The sequence below is a fragment of the Spermophilus citellus genome, assembly GCF_964194105.1.
Source record: "Spermophilus citellus genome assembly, chromosome: 13".
NCBI classification, from domain to species: Eukaryota; Metazoa; Chordata; class Mammalia; order Rodentia; family Sciuridae; genus Spermophilus; species Spermophilus citellus.
The window spans coordinates 83,884,571-83,898,525 of NC_138193.1; the positions used below are offsets into that span (position 1 = coordinate 83,884,571).

Genomic DNA, 13,955 nt, shown 5'->3' on the forward strand with positions numbered 1-13,955 from the left:
GGGGGCTGTGCTGGCTCTTGGGGAAATGGTCTATGTTCTGAGATGCGAGGATATCCTTCTTGGCTCCTCCTTCGTCAAGAAGAGGGAGGTCTTAATAGCTGGACAGTGGGTTCAAGAAACCAAATCCGTGCAAGCGATGCTTTTAAAAATACAGCATATGTGCATCCTTGATTGTTTAACTCGCCCTCCCTCCACGGATTCTGTCGCTGTCTGATGAATGACTTGGGCTGGCAATTCGTATTTCCCTCCCCAGATAAAGTAGCAGTGGTTGGATTGAGAGAAGGGGCGATCAAATTTAACAAAGAATGTTTTTTGTTTTCTGAAGAAAGCAGTGTGCCTGTGGTCTGCAGTCGCTAGAAAGAAAGTATTTTTTTTTTTTTTTTTTTTTTTTTTTTTTTGCACTAGGTTATGGTTTTAACCCCCCTTATCCTGGCTGCCTTGAAGGCGCTCTCTACCTCTCTGCTAGTCAGCCACTAGTGGTTGTGAATATAACAACACAAACTTTGTCCTGCTGGAGGTGTAAAGACTAAAAAGAGAAAAAAGGATATCAGTGGGAGGTGTAGTGGAAGAAGCATTTTTAAAAATGACAGATGTGGTGAAGACAGTACAGGCATCCTGAGCATGGAGGAGCGGACTGAGTAGGTGGAGATTTCTGATCAGATCTGGTTAAAGACATTGGCTTGAGTATCTCCGAATAGGAGCAGTGAACATCCACAATCCGGGACTTGTATGAAGATTTCCTAAGGGAAACGGGGGAGGGAGGTCCAGGAGAGACTATGGAAAGTATATACCTTCCCCTTCTCTCACTCCCAACACACGCGGGAGCGCTCGAGCGCGCGCGCGCGTACACGCGCATACACACACACACACACACACACACACACACACACACTGCACACAGACACACTCACACACTTACATGCTTCCTCTTTCTCTGTCAGAGCTCTCCTGCAGCAAGTCAGGAAAGGAGGGAGGAAAATGAATCTAGATATTTCATTCATTTCAGATAAGAAAACAAAGCCAGAACAGGAATGACTGGCTTTAGGTTCCTCTTTCAAATCCTGTGTTATTTGTATTTAGCTCTCTGGGTTTGCTAAACTTGCTTAATTGGGAGGTTAGCTGGGTGTGAAAGCAGGAGGAAGGAAGGAGAGCTTGCTCCATCTTTGGGGCTTTGTGAGTGATTTGGTGGGGGAGGAATCACTTATTTCACCATGAAGCAAAGATGTGTTTTCTTAAATGGTTTTCATTTTACAAATGCTGCCTGCCTGAAGGGTTCTCTTTGGATAGAAGGACTCCTTATCTAAAATTTCTCCCACTTGCTATAAAGGAAGCCCCCATTTTTCTTCCTTAAAATGGCTGTTTTTTTTTTTACTATTATTAAAAATAGAATGATTAATTCCTAGAAAAAAAGGGGAAAATGGGGGGGGGCGCTCAGCAGAGGTAAGCTATTATTCACCATTTAGCTGTGCAAAGGATGTAAGAATGTCCATGACAATCAGACTTAATCTACTCTGTCTTGGAGCCTTAATGGGGCTGGGATTATAGTAGTGAACTAACAGAATATGAAGGTTGTGTGTTTATCTATCCATCTACTTCCTTGTCTATTTACTTTACCATTACTAGTTAATGGTTTCTACTGTATCCTTTTGGATTTAGATTAAGAACTAGATAATCCTTTTGTTGGCTATTCAGGGAAAGGAAAGCATAACAACAGTGGCAGTGCTTTAACTCCAAATAAAATTATAAAAGGAAGGTGAGGTACAGTCTTGAACACCTACAGGACTCATTTGCAGGAATTACATTAATTACTCTTTCAAACTTACTATGTATTGAAAAAATAAAATTCATTCCAAGACAGCTTTAGCTTTTTGTTAACAAGCTATATTTAACATGTTTTTTATCAGACAAAAATAGACTTTTATTTATCTTGCAAAGTAAATGCATGGTTCCTTCCTTCTCAGTGCTTAATCTGTTTCTTTGACAAAATAAATGATGAGAAAAGCTCATCAGATCCAACCAAGTTGTGCTAAAATAAACAAAAAAACAAAAGCAAGGTAAGTATTCACTTTGCCTTTGGATGTGTTTGTTTCAAAATAAGTGCATTTTAGGACTTCAACCTCTGATTTTCAGGGTGACATTCAGTGTGATCAGTTCTTTCTCTATTGTCCCCTCAGGTAGAGGGAAAACAGCATGTAGGGAAGAAGCTGGCTGCTCTTATAGCACGGAAATAAATAAGATCCAAATTGAACTAGATATTAAGTCTGGAAAAAAAGATAACACAGTGGAAAGGGCAAATCGTTTTAACATCTTATATGTTTGCAGTGTGTGCCGTGTGTTGCTTTCAAATAAAAATTAAATCATCGCCTTATATTTGCTGAGAATTTAGAAATCAACACACTTTATCTCTCTCTTCTTCTGGTATCTTTCATCCTTTATCTAACCTCTAAGTGATGAATGTCTTTTGCTAAAGTATCCTCTAATATCCTATGACTTCTTAGTTACAACCCTCCGTCGTAACCTCCTGCATCTATAGGTAGACCTCCTCATCATAACCTCTGTATTTATAGTCTCCCATTCCTACCAAATTCTCCTGCTCCCTCTTGTGGCAAATATTCTCCTGACTTTCCTTAGATTCCAGAATCCTATGTAGCATCTCTTACAGCTCCCTAAGCTGTCTATCACTTCAGATCTCATTCTCAGTAGGAATTGTGGCTAACCAGGCCAGTAGGTTGCTGAACTAGCTGTTTCTGCGCTTCACTCTGAACAAAAGGATTTCTATTCCCTGGAGATTGATCTAAGATCTAGTGGAAGTAAATGTCAAGTGTTTTCTGACCCATTGGGGTGGATTAGATTCTGGGAGTGTGAGTTTTCAGTATCTGCCTTTGAGATTTGGATTTGGATTTAGGACCAGTCCGGAGGGGCTTCATTAAGTGAGCTGGGATTGTTTTTAGTTTCCTTCCTTTTCTTTCCAAAAGAGAAGCTCTCTTCTCCCTCTCTCTGTCTCTTGTGTCCACCCACCATCCCTCTCTCTCTCTCTCTATCTCTCTCCTTCCCCTGCCTCTCATGCCCCCCCACCTCACAAAATACCTTTTACCCAGTACATATTTTGAAGACTTAAAATAATCAATGATTAGGTTCTCATTGTACTTGTGAATCAAACAGCCCATTTTCTGACCTGGATACTCCCAGAGTAATCTCTGGTATGTTTTCATCAACAGCAGTTTAGAATACAAGTAGGGAGATCTGGTGTCTTTTTCCAGTGTGTTGACTCAACTTGGGAAGACAGTTGCTGGCAGTCCTTGCTGCCTCAAGTGTTATTTCTAGGCTCTCTTTGCTGGCGATTCTGTTTTGAACCTGAAGTATTTTGCATTTGTCCTTTGATCTGCCTAGTTGAGGGTGTAGAAAGTAGCAATAGACACAGGTTTGAGAGAAATACATTTCCACTTTACCAAAAACTTCCTAGCCAATTTTTGAAGCAGGAAAGGACCATTTGGAAGGAGAAAGCTCTGACTGGCAACTGAAGCAAAGAAAATTGTTTTTGTGGTCAAGGGCAAATACAACCTAGGCAGCAGTCTATCAAGTCATTTGAGGATGGGCACAGCATTCTCAGGCTCAAAGCATTTATTCATTGGCGGATGTAGGATCTGAAATCCTATTAAAACCATTCATCTGGATGAAGGAGTTCTATCCAGCAGATGCCTAATGAATTAATGCAATAATATTACCTGGGAAAGAGCTACCATGACATTTTATAAGCCATTAGCATATGTTCATTTTTCAACTTGGACTGGCTTATCTGATCAGCTGGCGGATAGAAAGTCCCGACCTGGAACACAGGAAGATGCACAGGAAGTGAAAGAGGTTTGAAACCAGTTTGATGCCTACCAAGTGCCCTCTGAGGACTCTTCTGGTAGAGGAAGTGTGAGTGAGCTGAGTACCTGGGAACGGGCTGTTTATGGAGAGTAGCCAGAAAGAGGCAAAAATAAAGCTCCACAATGAAATTTTACTCTGCAGCAGCAGCAGCAGCATCAAGGTAATAGATCTTGGATCCTTTCTTGAAAATTTAGCCATTTTAAGGCTTCTGAGAAAATGGGCAAAATATTTTTGAATATTTTGATATCCTTCAAATAATTTGATATCCTTAAAATCTTGAATAGAATCTCCTATATCATTTTGGAATATTCACACTGATAGCTTAAAATATAATAGTGCAATACCAATTTAGAGGATCCCCTGCTCATGTAACAGATCTAGGAAAATAAATATAAATATTCAAGTCCATCTTAACTTTAAAAAGACAAAAGTAATCACTTTGCAGATGTGATTACATGTGAAGTCAGAATAATAATTTCTAGGATAAATCTAATGTGAGACAAGGTCAAACAGACAAAGAGGTGATTTAACAATTTACATCAACCCAAACACGACATTTATTGAGCACATGCAAGACCCTGCTTTAGGCTTTCCTGAGAATGCAGCTGAAGAAGAGAGGTTGTTCGATGTTAGTTGAACATTCACGATGTAACAGGGACTAGTTTAGTTGCTTTATACTGATTTTCTAATTTAGTATTCATGAGTGCCCTGCAAGGAAGCATCATCATCCCTATTTAAAAAAAGAAAAGTAAAAGAAAGTTATGACTCAGTTGAATAACTTGTCCACGTGTTAGTACTTGGTGGTTAGTACATGTGCAGTGGCCATGCTCTTTGTATAATGTTTTCTGCTTTCAGGGGTGTCATGATCTAGAACACCTACATGTGAAAGGTAGGGATTGAGTGAGGTAGATCATCAGCTTGCACCTGAGCAAGTAAGTACTGGAGCAGTTGAAAGGAAAAACAGAACACTGGACATGGCTTATAGAGGAAGAGGCATATTAATTCATTCACAGTGAAAAGGGTTTAGAAAAAAAGAAAGCCTAGTCACTTTTGAAAAAATAAATAAATAAACCATGCCCCAGCTAATGGATGACAGAGGCAACCCTGGAGCAATTTGGGGTCATTTCGTGATTCCTCAGTTCTGCTCTGTGTTCCAGTTAGGACCATGCCTCGATAACTATAAATCTAGAACAAATGGTAGCCTAATGCACTGGATGTTGTGTTTTAGACTTGAACCCAAAATTTAGGATGAACTTGTAGCATCTCCTGGAGGAGAGATGCTGTAACATTCAGAAGTGAGGTAAGGGGCAGACCACCTGCCAGCCTGTTCTTTATTAAACTTCAATGATTATATTTCTCATACCATTTCAGGTGAGTTTATTCATTTAGCACTCATGGCCCTGATGTTTTCTCCCTTAAGATTCTCCAGCTTCTCACTTTTTTTTTTCCTGGTTCTAGGCTCATGTACAGTGTCCAGTCCTCGCAACAGGTTTAGAGAATCGGACAGCTCTCTCTATACCCACACTTTCCCTTCCTCTGTAGACTGTAGTAGGGCCCCCACTATGGGTGGCATCAGAATTTGCAGAAGTGCCTTCTCTTGGTAGCTTCCAGGCATTCTTCCAAAATAATTTTTCATTCATCCTGGAAGTAAAGCTCAGTGGTAGAGCACCTACCTAGAATGTGTTTGGTCCTGGGTTTGATTCCCAACACTACAAAAAAAAAAAAAAAAACCTAATTACAAAATAATCATTCAAAACTTGGGGGGTGTGGGCCTTCCCAAGACGAAATTTGTGAATTGATGTGGGATGAAGTCAGTGGTTCTTTTCCCAAGGCTCTTCACTGTTTTTCTTCTCCTGGACATGCAGTTATTTTAATAACGTCAGTGTCAGTGCTCTTGTTAATACCATGGCCAGCCTGGAAAAGATATCAGACATCATCAAATTTTTGTTTTTTACAGATAAGCAAATGGAGACCATAAAAGTTAAATGACTTAACAAAAAGTGAAACAGGAGATAGAAGAATCCAGATCCGTGACTCTGAAGTCATTTCACCCAAATTACAGTTCCTTTTTTCTTTGACAATATGGAAATATGCTGGTTTTCTGGCCTCAAGAATCCCTAGATGTCTATTAATGATTCCCAGGGAGGAAAGAGAAACTTGACTTTACTTCTCGTTTGAGGACATCAGCTAATCAAATGAAGGATCCTAGAGTACTCAAACTAAAGGTCTCTGAGGTCAGCAGACTAATTCATGATAGTTCTAATTTTTGTTTCAATCTGACAGATGTCATATTTGTCATTGTGCAAGTAACTTAACTTCTCTGGTCTCCATTTTCTCATCTATTAAATGGGAATAATTAATAGTAATAGTAATCATAATAAGCCTTATAGCTTCTGTAAGGAATGATAAATGACTAAAACATTTTCTGCTATGTGAATGCTCAATAAGGGTTGACCCATAACTTGACAGATGAGTACTGAGAGAGAAAGTTCCTGTCTCTGCCTGTGTGCTTTTATGTGAACATGCTAACTGGTATGGGGGTTGCCATGGGAAAGTGGAAAAAGATAAGATTATATCTTATTAAATATAGCCAAGATTATTATTTGTATAATTTACTGTTTTTTCAAATATCCACAAAGTAAATATTTTGTTTTTGTGTACCATAAGGTCTGTGGCTGTTACTCAACTCTGCTCTTGCAACAAGAAAGCAGCTGTGGACGATACATAAATAAATAAGCAGGGCTGTGTTCCATAAAACATTATTTAGAGATATTGAAATTTGAACATCATGAAATTTTCACATCATCAAATATATTTTTTTCATTTTTTCCAATCATTTAAAAATGGAAAACCATTTTAATTTCATGGTCCATTGGCCATGGCTTGCCCATGCCTGTCACTCATTGTAGATTGTGAGAGATACAAATGTAGCATCAGTGGGGTTGGGGCATCCTAGCAATTGGTGTAGTGTGAAGTAGGATGGCCTAGAAACTCAAAGACCTTGTTTTACAGCCCAATTCTGTCATTTCTGTGATGTGTGGCTTTGAAAAAGCTTTTGAATTAGCAGGGTTTGAGTTTTCTTATTAGGAAGAGGGTCCGGGGATGAGGCAAAGCTAATTGAATTTTAAGGGCCTTCCTAGCAATCAAAGTAATTTTATAGAAAGAAATTTGACATTTGAGAGGGATATTGAGGACAGGTACAAAGGTGAGAGAAAGGAAAACATGACACATATTTGGGTAATTTTCATTTAATAGCTCAGCTGACTACCAGGAACAGCAAACCTGGGAAGGTGGACGGATGCTGTGTTATGGATGAACTTGAATGCCAAAATGGAGCATTAGAATAGCCCAGCTACAGATTATTAGAAAAATTCTCCAAATTTCCAGGTCAGTTGGAGAGAGGGGAAGTCACTTGTTCACGAGGACACATAGCTGGTCAGTAGGGCTGAGATCAGCACTGGTTCCTTTTGGCCCCTAGGCCAGGGATCCTTCCATCCGCCGTACTGTCCCCAACATTGTGGTAGAGAGCAATTAACTGCAGTTGGATGGTTCTGACCTCCAAGAGGGAAAGTCTCATATAAATTACAAGAGCTACTTTCCGTATTTTCCAAACATGATCTCATACTCGACATATCAAAGAAGGTAGGTCTGTGAGTAATCCCATTACAGAGAAGCGTAATGGCAAAAGTGCCCACATAAGGCCCTGCACTCCAACACTGTTTTTTCATTTTTCACTCATGTTATTTCTTCAGCAGAGCCTTCCTCACACCCTAGTAGATCAGGTCTTCCATTACTTACTCATGTAGGATTGTGTTTTTTCCTTTAGAGCATTTATTAGAGTTAGTAATTATGTGGGGTTTTTTTTGGGGGGGTATGCTTTAAATTGGCATCTGTCATCTATCTTTCAGCTAGATGTGTACATTCCATAAGCAATGTGACTGTCTGTTGGGTGGTTCTAGCCCCAATGACCTTTACATTATCAGACACAAAACAGACATCTGATATTTGGTTAATGAATGAACGAATGTGTGTTCTCTCATTAGTCATTAATATTCATGAAAACAGTCTGCTTCAACAAAGGTTGAATAGGCATGTTATCTTCACTTACAAATTAAATGATAAAATGTTTACCATTTCTTTCTTCACTCACTTTTTTTTTTCTCTCTCAGTGTCTCCTCTCAGGGTTACTCTTGAGATAGGGGAATCTGCATCTCTCACAATGTTCACCTATGACAAAAAGACAATAATAATACAGTAGTGTCAGCATAGTTGCTAGCATTAAAACTATACCACAGAAGCCAAAGTTTAAACAGTTCTTCAAATGAAAGTATATAGGATTGGTTTAAATAGTACATTCACTAAATGTCCTCTCTGGTAGAAAAACTATTTTATAAACTACTCAAGGATTTGTGTAAAAAACTGTGTTTCTCCATAAGCCGTTGACAACCCATTTGTTCTTCTAAATAATAAGATTTGACAAATTCCTTTCTAAGCTGACTTCCCTTTTTTAAATTTACTGGTTCTATCTGAATTTACACTTGGCTTAAAAGCCAAACCATTGAGCATATTGTCAGGAAGTTTAGAAAATGGTAGCATAGAATATTGGTGAAGGGGCACCATTAAGTGAGCATCTATTCACTTGACTTTTTTTTTCCTTAATATTTATTTTTGCTTCCTACATCTCCTCTTCTCAAGAGCATCTTCTTCTTTCAAGGACTGTGAGTTGAGACTATGCAGGAAAATCTGAAAGGCTCAGAAACCTCAAGTTGATAGGTTTCCATCTCCTGAAAAGCTATCTACTTAAAGCTGAAACCTAATGACAGCGGAGAAAGCTCGTAAAATTCAGATTAAAAAAAAAAAGTCATTCTGGATGCTCCTATCACGCAGCTTGAAATTTAATTCTGTATTTAGCATTCCCTGTTCCAAGAGGCATACTAAGGAGCAAGAGTAACTGCACAGAGCAGTGAATAGGGGGAGCAGGTGAGACCCCATAAAAGGCCTATAATTTAATGAGTGCAGCTTTCCTCATCATCCAAGGCTTCCAGTCTGAGGGCTCTGCATGTCTTCTGCCTCTACCTAGGGTGTGCCTGTAGAAACTGGAGAGGTCTCTGAAGGCTTTATTTTATCCTGAGTCTTGGTTCATGTGAGAGAATGTCCTGGCAATTCTTGCCTGTGTCTGCTCAGAGGAGGCAGAAGTAATCCATAGCAAATGTATGAAGTAGGTGATTCATAATTACCTCAGTACTTTAATCTCTTTGGGGGTCATAGGACTCCGGAATAGGGTCCCTTCTCCCCTATTCTCCAGCCCCAACCCCCCACTCCCAGAAACCCATGCACAGGCCTGTCATATTTCAGTCCTGCCTAGAATTCCAGTTTGTAAGAGGCAAAGCTCATCTGAAACATTACTTCACATCATTTTCTTCTAGATATTGGAAAACACTGCCCTCTGATTTTTAGGCAGCTTGTGTTTCTGGGCAGCTGGTTTCAGCCAGTTCTGTCCTGTGCTGGCTCCTTTTCTTTCTTTATGCCCTTTTCCCTTTACACCAGTGCTTCTCAAGGGGTGATCCAAGACCACTCTCTCAGAATTACCATGGTGCTTGTTGAAATACAAATCTGGGGTTTTCCTCTTTACACCTATTATAAATCAAAGATAGGGCCCAGGCATCTGCATTGCAGTGCTGTTCCCAGGTGAATGCTGGGGGAGCTGAGGTTGGAGAAGCATTGCTCTCTGACTTTTTCACCTGTTTCTTCCCTCTGGAATGTTCTCTAACTCTTTCCAACTTTTGTCATCCTTCTCATCTCCTCCTTTATATAATTTTCCTTCTTCTTCTTAATATTAATGGTCACTGATGGTAACTTTCACACAAAGACTGGGAATTCCTTAAGTGCAGGGACCTTGTATCAATTATCTCTGTAATCCCTGAAGTGTATGTGAAGGTGCTTTGCACATTAAGGCCACTCGATAACTGCTTGGTGAGTACAAGAAGGGCCCATTCCCTCCAGACCTAGAAATAAAGAAAGAATATACTATATAAAAGTTCATTAAGGTTAAATGGCAGCAGCTAGCATAAAACATAGTTTAAGGTAGGAAATATTTTGGGGTCCCCTCTATATAAAAGCATGCATATGACCTTGTTCCTTTTCCTTGTAAGGTCAAACATCAAAGAAAGATTGCTCTGTCTCTTCAGGGATAATAATGAACAGATTATCACCTAAAATATTTATCACTGCCCATCAGGAGGACCCTGTAAGATCCAGAGTCCAGAGGAAATGTTCCAAGGTCCTACACCAAGATTTTAAGATTATACTTGAAATCTCTGTAGAGCCATAGACTGAGTGATGTGAGGAAGTTTCTAGAATCCTGGTTCTAGAAACCTAAGACGGTCGACAGTTAACTAGGAACTGGGTAGTTTAGTTGAATGTTCAGTGATGCCACTGTTTTAAAGCCAGGGATGTCTCTCTTCCCTGTGATTCTCTAATAATTAAAGAATTGTGTTTCCTAGTAAGTGGACTTTTTCCTGCAGTGACACCTCACGGCATCTGGCACATATGAGTGTCTAAGAAAAGCTCCGCAGGTGAAACCATGAATGAAATTTTGTTCTTGAGGTTTTCTTGATTTCTGACCAATTTAAAAAAAAAAAGACTTTAAGTAAGTTTGTGCATTGCATGGAGATTCTGGGAAAAAAATATATTGGTGTGTTAGTAGTGAAATATTCAGTTATTTGTGATGACCGTTCTGTATCATTTCCTGTGGCTCCCATCCCATTCCCCTCTTTAGTTTTGCTTTTTCACTGCTAGGATTTCTTTCTCCATTTTTTTTCCTCCCGAGCAAGTGGAAGAACCTTAACTTTGGAATGATTTCAGACCTCAGACTTCAGCTGATGATCCCCCAAATGAATCATCTTTCCCTTACTACGTGATGAATATGAGTGTTTATAAAAGTAGGGGTTGGGGTAGGGAATGAAAAAACAAAAAGCCCTGCATGTACTAATGCAGCCTGTACATATTTATTCAGGTGGGAGGCAGGGGCTGTGTGAGAGGTTATTCTACACTAAGTACCTAAATGCAGAGCTCTTTGTCCTCAAAGAACAGCATTATTTCCCTAAGCCGTGGAAGCAAACAAAAATCATTATGGTGTAATGCAAAGTACCTGCATTTTAAATCCCAGCTGTCACTTAAGTCTGTGTGACTTTTGTAAACTTACTTGTAAGAACTTTTTGCTTTTCTAATTTATAAAATGAGAACGATAATACAGGCCTCCTTGCAGTACTGTCAGAGAGGTCAGCAGGAATCATGAATGCAAAGCAAATACTTACTCAAGTCAATAATTTCAATCATTATTGCCATCAATGACCCTGGAGGGGAGGGGGGCTTAAACCCTGGCACAGTAATTCTGAGGACAATCCTGACTGACTTCACATAGAACCCAAGATTATCAGCGCATCTTCTCTCTGAATTCTTCTTTCTTTATTTTCTCTTGGAAGACTCTTTCTGCTCCAGTTTTCTTCTACCTGCCCACATTTCCATGTAAGCCTGCAGAGTTAATATAAAAATTTAAATTCTTGGTGCTCTTTTCCTTTTACAGGGACTCTATAATGGAGGTGATTTTTGGTTGGTGTTACAGAAGATGCCTTTTAATTATTCGAAAGAGGAAAAGATAGGCTTCCTTGAGGATGTCTCCAGTGTCAGGACCCTCTCAACAGAGCCAATACAATCAGTGAGCCAGGGCTGATGTAGCAGGTGCTGAGCAAGATGTCAGGGCCCCAGGTCATCTCTTTGTGCTGGAGAAATTTTTCCAGCCTGAGATTCTTTGCTGTGAATCTGAAATACCGATTTCCTCTCCTTCAGCTTACACTGATATTGGCTTTTCAATCTGATGCTGAACTTTGCTCATTTTAGGGCTCATCCATTTCACAGAGAGTATTTTCCAAAGCAAATGCCCAGGCCCAATTCCCAGATTCTGATTCAGCATCAGAGATTTGGTGAATCAGTTCATGACCCTTATGATAATTATTTTATTCATTCAGTAAACATGTGCTGTACATATACTAGGTGCCAGGCTCCCCTCTAGGAACTGGAAATGCAGTTGTGAAAAAAGGAAGAAAAGTTGCTGCTCTTACAGGGTTTACATCTGTTAGAGGGAGAAAGACAATATGTAGAAATACTGAATAAAGTACCCAGCATATAGAAGTAGTTAGTGCAATACAGGAAAATAAAATAGAGAAAAGGGCTGGAAGATATATCACATGACTTTTTCCAATAACTTCTTCATTATCCTAAGTCTATTTTTTTTTTTCTGGTCACATTACCTGGTTCTTACCCCAGTTACTTCCCTTGCTGAACAGTTTAGCTGCATGATTTTTTTTTAAGATGTTTTGGGGAAACTCTTTTTAATATTTTTTTAGTTATAGGTGCACACAATATCTTTATTTTTATGTGGTGCTGGGGCTTGAACCCAGTGCCTCATGCATGCTAGGCAAGTGCTCTACCACTGAGCCACAACCCCAGCCCCTAGCTGCATGATTTCTGACCTGGGACAGGATCCTCAATCCAGTTTTTTTAGTTTGGGAAGAAGGATTTGAGCCCCTCACAAGACCTCCCATAGACCACTTCCCTACATGACTTGTCCCAATTTATCATTCAACAGAGAGAAAACTTTCTGGGGAGGGTGGGGAGAGAAAGAAAACAAAATAAAAAGTTTTAAAAGGTAGTAGCAGAGAGGACTGTGGAAACTAAGTTTCTTTCTAAAGTCTGGCTCTGGTCTGACAGATGAGGCTGGGAGCCAGAGGAGTATTTGAATGTTAGATGAGATGGTCTCATGTCACATGAAAAATGTCTTCATCCTCTGGCATCATCTCTTTGTCTAGAAGCAATGAGAAGTACTTGCATCGGTTATGGGTAAAGATTTATACTTGCTTTCATGTTGCCTTAGAAATAGATTAATTGCTTAGCTCTGAGGCTTTCAGTCAGCAAGAATTACATAGAAGGGAATTCCAAGTCCTGATCCTGATGAAGGCGAGTCAGGGAGTTCCTTGGAATAGCCCCAACTGCCAATGAACAGAATGCGATTAGGCCATCCAGTGTGAGGGCTGGTGGGGACACCAGCAAATTCCTTTCCTCTGAGTCAGGTACTTCTTGTTAGTTAAAACTAACCCCAGTTTCCTGTGGGGAGTAGGCACTCTGCTGCCTCACTCCTCTTTGGGCCCCTCTGCAACTGAGGCTCTTCCTTATGCTTTACAAAGCAGTTTGATAAACACCCATCTTGTAGGCATGTGTTTCTCTTCCTTGTAACTATGATTTCTCCCTTCAGCACAGGTGGCTGGATTACTGGCAGCCAGGTATCTCTTTACCATCTTTTTAGTCAGTGTCATTAAAGTTTGTAATTTATAGGTGATAAAGTTGTTTTGTTTTAAAATAAATAGTGAGTAGAAGATAATTCAGGTATTCTTGATACTTATTGGGCTGAAGACTCATTTTGATGATGAAGTGGGTATTCCTAAGTGATCCCTTGACATAGACATAGAGTTGATCTGAATCCACCAAAGAAATCAGCTGCCAGCCTTTAGTAGATCAAGGCAAAAATGTAAGAAAGCCAGGCAGCAAACCAACATACCTGTGGCCTCTGTTCTTATCTTCCTGCTTAATTTTCAAGGAAAATTTATATATATATATAAATTTATACACACACACACACACACACACACACACACACACCCCTCAGGGGAAATTGGGAGGGTTAAGTAGAACTTCTGGACTCTTATAATGGAAGAAAGAAAATAGAGGTAAAAAGAAACTCCTTTAGATAACACTTCTCCCACATCCTCACAAGCATTTGGATTTGGTATTCATTAAATAAAGAAAGCAACCAAAGTCCAGAGAGTTCTTCCCGGCTGCTTTATTGCCAATAACTTACATCAGTGTTTTTTGTCCACTGGTTTCACAAATTATAATGCTGTCACTTTTTTAATATAAATGTGATGATTTTTGGTAACCTCAGCAGCCCCTCTCCTTTTTCCCCAATATTGACGATGGATTTTCACCAATCCATCCATTTTTACACATCTGGTCCTCATTTGGCTAAA

The 13,955-nt window shown here is 39.6% G+C and overlaps 1 protein-coding gene across 5 annotated transcripts in view; it reads left to right on the forward strand.

Moving 5' to 3' along the window:
• Positions 1-13,955, forward strand: part of SLC8A1 (solute carrier family 8 member A1) — a 362,317-nt gene that overhangs the window by 57,508 nt on the left and 290,854 nt on the right. The gene's annotated exons all lie outside the window — the stretch shown is intronic.